The sequence below is a fragment of the Amphibalanus amphitrite genome, unplaced genomic scaffold (assembly GCF_019059575.1).
Source record: "Amphibalanus amphitrite isolate SeventyFive unplaced genomic scaffold, NRLGWU_Aamphi_draft 000082F_arrow, whole genome shotgun sequence".
In the NCBI taxonomy this organism is placed as follows: Eukaryota; Metazoa; Arthropoda; class Thecostraca; order Balanomorpha; family Balanidae; genus Amphibalanus; species Amphibalanus amphitrite.
The window spans coordinates 1,146,176-1,155,380 of NW_024881578.1; the positions used below are offsets into that span (position 1 = coordinate 1,146,176).

The 9,205-nt window shown below is 47.3% G+C and overlaps 1 protein-coding gene and 1 long non-coding RNA gene across 3 annotated transcripts in view; one reads left to right on the forward strand and one right to left on the reverse strand.

Moving 5' to 3' along the window:
• Positions 1-8,673, reverse strand: part of LOC122379688 (monocarboxylate transporter 2-like) — a 40,284-nt gene extending 31,611 nt beyond the window's left edge. Inside the window, exon 1 of the mRNA XM_043362080.1 lies at positions 8,380-8,673. The gene's annotated coding sequence lies outside the window, so the exon portion shown is untranslated. The remainder of the gene's footprint in view (positions 1-8,379) is intronic.
• Positions 5,471-8,996, forward strand: LOC122379690. Of its 2 annotated transcripts, none has more exons than XR_006256217.1 (4): positions 5,471-5,546; positions 5,722-5,883; positions 7,997-8,124; positions 8,725-8,996. It is a non-coding gene; the product is annotated as an uncharacterized LOC122379690 (long non-coding RNA). The 2 variants fall into 2 exon arrangements; XR_006256216.1 differs by having other exon boundaries at positions 5,494-5,607.
• Positions 8,997-9,205: the final 209 nt, after the last annotated feature.

Sequence of the window (9,205 nt, forward strand, 5' to 3'; positions counted from 1 at the left end):
GCCCATCGTTTGATGACAGCTTTCTGAGCGAATTAACCAGACCGGGCTCGGACCAGACATACCGCTGGCGACGGAAACCATGTCACTGCTTTAACTGGACCGTTTCCCGCCCCTTGTTGTTCGGCTGTCTCGGATTTTTAATCTGCAGTCAAACGTATCGAAGCAAAGGAGCAGCGAACAGAAGTGTGCCACACTGAGCGGCATGCCATTCGTTCCAGTTACGCGGTCTAACTAGCACCTCCTGAGCTCGTTCCGGATATGAGAAGTAATACGGCCACGCCCCTGCACAGGAAGAGAGGTCAAAGGGCGGGACGGAGCCGCAATACGAAGCGGTGATTGCACACCGCGCGCCCATCCCTCTAAAAGCATGGGAATCGCCCACGCCGAGCGCATCATGTTCGGCAGTTGCGAGCGCATCATGTTGAGTTAGAGGACAGAACGTGAGAAGCGTGGCGTTTGGCGAACAATGAAATGAAATATCTATTAATTATGCAGCCCTGTTCGCTGGTAGCTGCTCAGGAAATAGATCTCGTACCGAGGATGAAGTTTGGTAAGGCAGAGTGCTAACGCAATGCCACTTCACCTCAAGTCACAATGAAAGCTGCAGATTAGGTAACGTAGCGTTGTCAAAACATTGAATCACCCAGTCTAAGTAAGAAGGTAACTGATAGTTTAAGAAAAAACGTATAAATTTGATTATAGGAATCTCCCTGTTAGAGTAAATCATATTTATTTGCATTGTTTCGTAAGTGGTAAGCTGACTGCCGACGACAATGACGACACTTGGTATTCACGCATTACTTCGGTTCCATCATTTTCTTACAAGAGAGGTCAATGCAACTTCAGCTTTTTTTTCTTTAAATCTATTGCAACAGAACTGCACTGCACGTAGCCTTGTGCATCTGCACATGGAACTGCAGTCTCTCGACTGTTACATCTGCATATCTCCTACTAACTGTGCGAGAACACTTCAGATTGTTCTGTCGCGGACCAATCAAAGATCGGGCTCGAATTAGTCGGGACTATCAACTCTCTGCTGACGTAATAATCGTGCAGCTAATCTGATGCCACCTAGTGTGAAGAGGGCGGTGAGCTGATTCAGGCGGTGGAATTCTCTAATTGTTGGGGCACACAATAGTTCCTACAAGGCATTCTATTTCAGCGCCATCAGATTTACTATTGCAGATAAAGTTCATTTACCAGGGTAATTCGTCTTCGCTCCATTGTAGAAGACAGTCATGAAGACAAATTTTCCCTGGAACAATCATTCATTAAGAAATCAATTAACAACAAGTCCCTCTCACGTGACGTCTGAGCTGCGTTCGTGCTAATTTCAGTCCCATGTAAATAGTTAAACTGGTTTAACTTCAGTTCTACGCCGCTCTTGTTGAGCGGCTCAACGCAATGAAATCGCACGCAAGGCTGGGTCCGCTTCATGTTCACACGGTAACAAAAGAAACGATAAAATTAACAAGTGAAAATGCCTCAGCGAGTGAGCAGCAAGCGCAAACGTTGCACGACTTCTTCAAAATGAAGGCGATTTTCTAAAGACAAGTTCCAAGGATATTCGAATAGCTTTCACGATTCGACAATAACGAAGGTACGTTCTTTCGTGTTTTATTGTTTTCAGATCATATCTTGTCGGGTTTTAGCAAATGGGGATGGGCTGGTTGCAGCTCAGCAGTACCAACATATATAGGTACAGCTCTTGTGCTTGTTTGGGCTTCTGCTGTTACTGCTATCTAAAATCGCAGCGTGAACCGCCATTTGTCTGCCAGTCTTCGCCGTTGTTATATCAAATTTATAGTGCCTGCTGGATATCACACCAGCTGCCAGAGGAGATAGCTACCTGATAACTGGAGCTTGCGGACGTCTCTCACATTCGCTGTGCCATAGTCTGTCTGAAGCCGCCCATCCCAGCGCCGTGGGAAAAGCCAAAAGGTACTTTCATTATGCCCGGTGTCGGGGCTGCGTCTTCACTTGCTTTGGTCATTGGGAGCTTGGTCAATCGAACAAGGTATCTGGTATAGCGGTAGCAAATAATTGGGCATTGGTATTCACGCACAAAGCTGCGTGGCTTTTGACATGGTGTAATATGTCACGCTGCACGTTTCTAAAGTGTGTTAAGCGACAGCTCGCGTCCCTCCCTCCGTCCCTTCCTCTTTTCCTCTTCCTCTCTTTCTGCAATACAACCGGACTCAGTGAACCCAGCCGAACCGACCGCCACTCAATGCCGAATCGCCCTGAGCTGTTAGACCTGCTGCTACCCCAACTGTTAACCACTTAACAGCCCTCGATCGAACCCACTGCCCTCCCTGGGGACTCGGCGTCACACCGGTCCGTCGCGGCCATGCAAATGACGCTCTATCAGCGAACACATCAGCTCGCCGCCGGCCGAGCCGGCCGGCAGATCTTGTCATTGCTTTTACTGCAGCAAATGCCTCATTGAGAGGCTGTTCCACCCGACGGCGCCGCTCGCTCGCGGGAGTCCCGGCACGCCTCTGCGGCCGGTGGGACGTCAATTATCACCGCGGAGGCGGAGCGGGCCCGCTGGAGGCGAGGCGGCTGGGAGAGCCGAGCTCAGCACATGGTGAGATGTCACCTGAACGGATGAGGAACTGGGTGGCGCCGATGGAAGTTGTGCAGAGAAGTTCCTATTGTTGAAAAGGGTAACTCCGACTGGCCAGCGCTCTGGACCGGAGCCCCTCAGCCGCCAGCTATGCATAGGTCTGGTCTGGTCTGGTTTGGTCTGGTCTGCCGACGTGGACGACCCTCTCCACCTGTCTCCGTCACCCGTAAATTGTCAACTTCAGGCAGGACGATCGGCCCACCGATGCGCTGACACAAATGTAGGACTAGGCACCGGGCCGGAACTATCGAGACGGTGGTTCAACACTCACTGCAATTTGGACGGCGTATGGCGGGGGTGGCATGAATAGTGGATGACGGGGAGAGGGTTCTGTCGACGATAGGGTACCATTCGGGGTAGATGCAGAATTGAGGTGGTCAGCCAGTGGAAAAGTGTAATAAATAAACGGAAACAGCCTGGACTTCAGACTTGTGGAACAGAGACCGTTACAAGCAATAAAGTATCCGCCTGTCGCTTACCATTCCAAAACCTGTTGTTCAGGTGACCGCTTATCTTCACTTCTATCCTGCCAGTCGGCATGTGAATGGAATGGACGAGCGGGTCCAGAAAAGTTGTCCAACATCCGATTCGATGCTGTTGATCGCATCACAAAACAGGCATGACATAAGCGGGCGGATGCATGGTTTGGCATATGACCATGATGTCTCTGCGATATTCAGCAGCTGCCTCGGAGTGACCAGGGTACTCCGGAGATGACCGGCACGATTAGCAGGTGGAGCGGGGTACGGAACGGGCGGAGACTGCCGGCGATGATGTATTGAATGGCCGACACCCACTAACAGACGATGATGCATTACTGACCAGTGGCCACGGCGGCACGGCGGGCCAGGGAGCCGTGAACCGCGAGAAAAGTCATTGGGTCGGGGTATGCAGACTGCACATGTCCCGAGAAGTGGACGACTGTACTTACATACACTGTAAAAAAATAACACCAATTCAAAAATTAATTTAGGCACCCTAAATGGTTGCACCAATTTAGGGTGCATAAAATAAGCCGGTACAGGGAGCTATTTTTCGACACGGGTGCTTAACCTCAGCAACCATTTAGCCTTCTTAAAATAAGCCGGTACAGGGACAGGGAGAGCTGGTTTTTGACATGGGTGCCATACTTTTTTACAGTGTATTTATACAGAGATTGAACACCGAATGGTGCGATCTGTTTTGTAGGTATGATGTGTAAGCTCATAATTTAATTACATAAGCCGTTAATAATGTAAGCCCCTGCACTTCCGACTGGAGTATGGTAGCCTTCTGTACAGAAGGTCTACAAAATAAGTCCCCGCCGTAAGCGGGTCACCAGTGGGCAGTTAGCGCCTGAGCGCTACTCAGGCGCCAACTGCCCGCATACGGAGAGGACTTATTTTGTAGACCTTCTGTACAAAACATTACACAGTACATGCGGGCGGAGACTGCCCGCCTGTCCAGTGCCCGTTGCCCGTGCTGTGCGCGGTGTACCAATAATGGTCCGAGAGCCGGGCCCAGTTGGTAACCGGGCGGCCGAACCCAACCCACTGGCCTGTGACGGACGACGGCAACAAATGCGACTTTTAAACCGGACGCGATTCGGTGCCCGAGTTATGTTCGGCGTCAGCAGGCTGGGTGAACTAGTTGGGCGGCCGTGACTGATGACGATATGATCACTAAATGCAATCCAACGAGGAGCTCTCAATCATGTCGCCAAGATTTTTCATTACAAAAGCAGAGAATGTTTGATCCACAAAAGCCGGAAGTGTCTTGTTTCAGTTAGCGTGCAGTTATTTGGTGACGAACTCTTAACCCTATTCCTGGCGGGGGAATAGGGCTCAGGAGCCCCCCCCCCTGAGGTTTTTTGGTTATTTCTCCCAAACGCGTTGAGCTAGGAAGCTCAAATTTTCTGACTTTTCCTAAAAGGCTTCTACGCAACATGTCTGAAAATTTTGAGTTGATCTGACCTCAGGTCAGGTCACCAGAGGCGGTTTGGTGACCCTACCTCAGAAAAGTTTGCAATCACGCCAGAGCTAGAGTTTTTGACCGATCAATTTCTTCTCTTCAGGCTTTAGTTAGGATACCAGTATGTGCAATTTGTATATCTCGGAATTTTGATATCGGTGACCTAAGGTCAGGTCAGTTTCGCGACCTCGTCAATGGGGGAAAAATCAACTCCCTGTTTTTACCACTAAAACGGGTCGGAATGGCCCCATATACCATACATGACTTCATATACGATCAACCTTCACTACCTTGAGGTTTGTTTTGCTGTTGGGCAGCTGTGAGGTCATGTGACGTCATCAAAGGTCACCAAAGGTTTTTGGCCAATAACTCCGTACAGGAACAAGATACAGACGCGTGGATGGTCTCATTGTGTTCAGCTCGTCAAGACGCATCGAATGATATACATGATGACCTCGAGGTCACGTGACCTGAGGTCAACCTTTGACCTTGACCTTTCGAGGTCAACATATATATCATTCGATGCGGATTGACGAGAGGATCACGATGATGCCCTTAGTTTGTTCCTATCTTGACTAATTCGAAAGTTATTCGAGAAAAACTCTCTCCATATCTAGCGCCGCCATTTTGACTTTTTCGACCCCTGTGACGTCATCTTTGACCTGACCTGAAAATGACCTTTGTAAAAATTGTAGATCTTGACCGTGCGTATCCGATGCCGTTTACCGCTTGTCGCTATCTTGCTTCGTTCTCGAGATCTCAGGGGGGGGGGGCCGAATCGGCCCCCACCCCCCCGCCAGTTTCTTGTCCCGGCGGAGCCCGCCAGGAATAGGGTAGCATCAATCAGTTCGATAAATTGCCTCTAGGATTCTTCGACATTTAGATTCACCCAATTTCACTCAAACAAAATGGAATAAACACCTGTTAAACATTCACTCACTTTCTGCACGTAGGACGCGCCATTCAGGTCGAAACACTTGTTAAAATAATACAAACGATTACGGCCTCTACGCCTTTATCTTAACCATGTAACTACCTACTCAGTGGCATGTTCAATGTCTTGCTTGCTTTTGTGTTACATTTGTGACTTGTCAGTGCGATTATGTTCAGGCCCCAGCTACATTATCAATCTTATCTTACAGGGACAACATTAAAAGTTATTGCGAAAATTAAAAACCTCAACAAAGCTGCTAATAAGACGTCTGAATAAGCTGGCTCCTTCCCGACCTGCAGCTCACCAGTGCAGCTGCAAGAAAGGCTGTAGGAGTTTAGTCGTGGTGTTAACTCGAAATACAACGTTATTGGTAAGTGATGGTGACTTTTCGTACCTACTTGATAGTCCTATTCGCACGAAGGGTCGCCTTCTGCCCTTTACATCCAATTAAGAGTATGATCAAAGTGAAAAATGATCCCCTTATTATTTCACGTAGCCTAATGCATGCTTCAATTGGAGATCTAGCGCTCAATTTGCCTGCATTCTCTGTAATAAATCTAAATAATGCGGCGATGACGGTAAATTTATCTAGGGCTCATTAGAGCAGTACTTCAATTAGGAATCATTAAATGAGGAAATAAGTGAACTAATTGTGTAATAACATTGATTATTACCACTGATCTATATCCATCATTCTTAACAGTATATTATCTGCTCTAAAAATATTAGAATTGCCCATGGCCATGATGATAGTCTCTTTAGATAATTATTATCTGTGGTGACCTGTGACACATCTCAAATGAAACTTTTTATGTAGATTAGCTAGAAAAAAGGTGTGATGGTTGAATTTAAGTATCCAAAATTTTAATGAAACCATGGCAAAGCCTAACTGCAGAAGGGTGCAATCACCAATCAGTACCAGATACGTTTAATACCCATTTTCGAAACAAATAATATGTTTCTGTTTATCGCCTAACTAAAGATTATGGTTCAGGTGGTTTCAACATATTTGCCGTAATTTGACATTTTTAAGGGCACATAGACTGTATACTGAATGAAACGTCATTCAAATATTGAAAGTCAAAATATAATTATATAATTCAAATATAGCTTATCACGAATAACATTGGTATTTTGGGATAATGTTCACTATATAGTAGGAGTTTTCGGGACTTAGTAGCGAATGCAGCTTAACCCTCGCCCTGGCAGGGCATTTTTTATAACACGGCCTGGCAGGGGGGGGGGGGTCGATGCGACCCCCCTCGCGATTGGCTCCATGGCACCTAGAAACACCAAATTTGGTAGGTAGGTGAACCCCCTGGAGTTCTCGCCCCTGTGCAAATTTGGTTGCTCTAGGTCAATATTTAGGGGGTTTTGGGGGGTATAAATGTAAAAAAATCGCTAAAAACAGGTCAAAAGTTTTTCGCTTATAACTTTTGATCTAATAAGGATAGAGAAAAAAGAAAAACACCAGTGAACAGTGAACTCACCACGTCAAGGCGCGTCGAATGATGTACTTTTTGCTTGCTTAAGTGTACCTGAAGTTTTTCTTAATTTTTAAGTAAACTTTAATTAATTAATTAAGTTCAAGTTAACCAAATTGCATCATATCGCATCTCATTATATTTGACTGATCACCAGGAACACAATGACACCATTTTTTAAGCTCTACTGTTATTATGTGCCAAGTTATTGGCAAAAACGTCATTTGACCTCAGTTGACCTCATTTGACCTGACCCATGGATAAGTAGGTACACCAAACAAATAAGCACCAAGTGACCTGTTGTTAAGTACTGTGGTTTCAAAGCACAAAAGTGATAGAACGAATCGGATATCTCCAGTATTTTCCGAATTTAGTATTTTCCCATAGGCTTAACATTTCGACGTAATGACCTCTAACTGACCTCAGGTCAGTGACATCAAAAACCCGAACTATATGATATACAACTCGGTGAACTTAGCACATCCTGAAAGTTTGAAGGAAATCAGTCCAAAACTGTGAGTTGGACAGGTGCAAAAAGAAAATTGAAATTTGACCATGACCTTGTACCGGTTTTTCTGACCTGGTGACCTGACCCAAGGTCACCCGGACCTGAAATTTTCAGGTTATATGTAAAAAGGCTGCCCCATAGGCTGTGCCAAATTTGGCGGCGCTGCGCGCCGCCGTTTTTACGCTATCTTTGAAAAACCTTAGGGGGGTCGCATCCACCCCCCCTGCCAGGGCGAGGGTTAATCAAGCAAGATCGGCAGGTTATCTATAAAAAAAAAAATCATTGGAATGCGCCAATACAATGGCAGTTCTACACCCGTACAGGCAGCCCTGCGCCCATCATGGCAGCTCTGCACCCTTACGGACATCTCTGCGTCAATAAGGATATATTTGTGTCCATACGGACAGCTCTGTGACCATACGGAGTCGCAGACGGCTCTGTGCCCATACGGACAGCTCTGTGCCCATACAGCTAGTTCTGCGCCCTTGCAGACAGCCGCGTTCGCACGCGTTTGGTCGGAGGTCCACCGAAGTTGTGGGATCACCGCGGATAGCAGATGAAACGTCAACGGAAGTGCGCCATGGACGTCCGGGAGCTGTTTAAGGAGCGTTTAACTGAAGTAAGTACAGACCGAGCCATTGGCGATTGGTCATGCCGAGACCCCGAGAGGCAGCACGAGAGCAAAAAGGTGTGAGCGGTACTTCGGTACTGAGCACCGAGGTCCAATGCCCACCAAATCAGCAGAGGAGCACGGAAATTCCCCTATCCGGTGCCCCATTTGGTTGTTATGTCTCGCATTGCTTATTGAATTGCCGTTTTATGAAATTTTTGAACTGGAGTCAAGCGTTTCTTCTTGAATCCGTTTCGACATTACCTTCTCGACTCTTGATTCTCGATGCTACGACTCCACAGATATTCCACACCCTGTATCGGATCGGTGGACGGCACCGTATATCACCACCCGTTCGCAATATCACTGACACTGTGTGGAGTTGTTTCCCACGCACAGGTGTCGGGGTCTCCTCGCAGGTCCTCGGTCATAAATCGACCCTCCTCTGTCCTAGCACACGGCTCCAGCCTCAGCGCACCTCTGTGGACCTCTCTGACCATCACCAGGTCCCGTCACTCTCAGGCGGCACATGGGAGACGGACCTCCACCGCACCCCGTCCAGTACTAACGTGGGACCGACGTCGGCTCACAGAGCTCTCCCGCCGACAGCGCCCCTGGCGGCCAGAGCGGGAAACTCACCTGCACAGCTGACTGACTGCAATGAAAATCGAGGAGTGCGCGAAAGACCGCAAATGCTTTGGCTAACGAAGATCCGTGCCATTTATTCGCACCTACGGTAATATATTGATCAGATAAGGTTTCAAATCTGGTTAGCAAACTAGAAAAGAGTCGTGATTGAGTTGAGCTGAGTCAGTTTACGTGAAATTCGTGACTGGTGATATCCGTATAATCCCGATAGGCGATTCGTTGATTATTCATGGTTAAATGAACAATCGATACTGATCTCTTATTTACCAGGCATTCAAGGAGAAAATCAAACCAACTGGAGAAATCCAGCAAGTCACAAAAGCCGGGGCAGTGCAGAGATCAGCTACCTTCCGATTCGGTCACGAACATCAAACGCACTAACTATATATATGTATAACATTCCGAGCGTGTACGTTTATAATCATGAAAGTTGAAACAGGTG